The sequence below is a fragment of the Pelodiscus sinensis genome, chromosome 17 (assembly GCF_052426305.1).
Source record: "Pelodiscus sinensis isolate ZL-2025 chromosome 17, ASM5242630v1, whole genome shotgun sequence".
Lineage (NCBI taxonomy): Eukaryota > Metazoa > Chordata > Testudines > Trionychidae > Pelodiscus > Pelodiscus sinensis.
In genome coordinates this window covers 36,402,279-36,404,716 of record NC_143068.1, presented here as the reverse complement: position 1 = coordinate 36,404,716, position 2,438 = coordinate 36,402,279, and positions in this window count along the sequence as shown.

Sequence of the window (2,438 nt, the reverse complement as noted above, 5' to 3'; positions counted from 1 at the left end):
GATGCTAAAGGATTGGCCCAGCGTGATGTGTGGGTAGGGTCCAAAGGGTAAATTGACCAGGGATCTGTGGCTAGTTTCTTGGAACCGGACAGAACTTGTTCGGGGTAGGTGGGATTGGGTGCTAGGACCCCCCACCTGTGTATGAGGCCTGGGGCCATCTGAGGCACGGATATTGCTGGGGTGTCAGAGGGGTTTTGCTCAGGAGGCTTCAGGCAGGCTGCTGAAGCGCTCTGTGGGACTGGTTTGTGGCCTGTTTGGGAAGGTCTCCAGTCTGGGGGCCGTAAGGAGCCCTGAATTTGAGCAATTCACTCTGAGCGGACGCCCTCAGCTGTGCCCAGACCCGGCCCGGTCCGTCACAGGCCCCTGTGGGCCCTCCCAGCCTGTCTTTCTGGGCAGAATCACATAGCGCTGTTGGAGCCACAACTAGCAAAAGAAATGGGATCTGAGCTCTCCTGTCAGAAACTGGCATGGAACGGCTGCGGTGGCACAAAACAGCTGTGCCGTACTGGCATGGAACGGCTGCATTGCGCTGGCATGGAACGGCCGCATTGCGCTGGCACGGAACGGCCGCGCTGCTCTGGCATGGAACGGCCGCGCTGCTCTGGCCCGGAACGGCTGCGCTGCGCTGCGCTGGCCCGGAACGGCTGCATTGCGCTGGGACAGAACGGCTGCATTGCGCTGGCACGGAACGGCTGCTCTGGCACAGAACGGCCGCATTGCACTGGCACAGAACGGCCGCATTGCACTGCCATGGAACGGCCGCATTGCACTGGCACGGAACGGCCGCATTGCACTGGCATGGAACGGCCGCATTGCACTGGCACGGAACGGCCGCATTGTGCTGGCACGGAACGGCTGCTCTGGCACGGAACAGCCACATTGCACTGGCACGGAACGGCTGCTCTGGCATGGAACGGCCGCATTGCACTGGCACGGAACGGCTGCTCTGGCACGGAACGGCCGCATTGCACTGGCACGGAACAGCTGCTCTGGCACGGAATGGCCGCATTGCACTGGCACGGAACGGCTGCTCTGGCACGGAACGGCCGCATTGCACTGGCACGGAACGGCTGCTCTGGCACGGAACTGCTGCATTGCTCTGGCACGGAACTGCTGCTCTGGCACGGAACTGCTGCATTGCTCTGGCACGGAACGGCTGCATTGCACTGGCATGGAACTGCTGCTCTGGCACGGAACGGCCGCATTGCACTGGCACGGAACGGCTGCTCTGGCCCGGAACGGCCGCATTGCACTGGCATGGAACGGCTGCTCTGGCCCGGAACGGCTGCTCTGGCCCGGAACGGCCGCATTGCACTGGCACGGAACGGCTGCTCTGGCACGGAACGGCCACATTGCGCAGGCACGGAACGGCTGCTCTGGCACGGAACGGCCACATTGCGCTGGCATGGAACGGCTGCTCTGGCACGGAACGGCCGCATTACGCTGGCACGGAACGGCTGCTCTGGCACGGAACGGCCGCATTGCGCTGGCACGGAACGGCTGCTCTGGCACGGAACGGCCGCATTGCGCAGGCACGGAACGGCTGCTCTGGCCCGGAACGGCCGCATTGCGCAGGCACGGAACGGCTGCTCTGGCACGGAACGGCCGCATTGCGCTGGCACGGAACGGCTGCTCTGGCACGGAACGGCCGCATTGTGCTGGCACGGAACGGCTGCTCTGTCACGGAACGGCCGCATTGCGCTGGCACGGAACGGCTGCTCTGGCACGGAACGGCCGCATTGCGCTGGCACGGAACGGCTGCTCTGGCACGGAACGGCCGCATTGCGCTGGCACGGAACGGCTGCTCTGGCACGGAACGGCCATGCTGCCCAGCCACACAGGGCCTGACTGCAGGCCCCTGATCATTACTCCCCTCCCCCAGCGGGATTACCCTGCTGCTCAGCATGGGCAGGGTGTGGGCAGCCTGTGGCTGAAGGTAGGAGAGGTGCAGCTTTCCCTGTCCCTCCATGCCCCGCTGACTCCAGCAGCCCCCTCCCTCCGCACCCTCTCCTCTCCCATCCCCAGGTCAGCCCCAGAGCTGGGCAAGGAGGGGCCGCTGGCCCGGGGGAACTGGCACTGAGCTGACGCTCAGCCCTGTGGCTCTGCCTTTGCCTTCGTACGTGGGCAGCACGGCACAGTGCCCCTCCCCGAGCTGGATGCGCCTGCTGGCTGCCGGCCTGGCTCCCCGGGGCATGGGCGGTCCCACCTTGGGGAGGGGGCGGTTGAGCTGTGGGTTGGACAGGGACCAGCTGTGCTGTGTCCATGGGGCCCTAGCGTGGGTCTTACTAGCTTGTGATCTAGGCTTGCCCTTTGCCAGTGCCCATGGATCTGGTGGCTGGGCAGGGGGAGGCTCACGGGGACCCGCCACTTGGGCTCCATTGATCATGTTTCATCTGGCCCCGGAAGTGCTTTTGTGCCCTTTTCTCACCGCTGGGTGA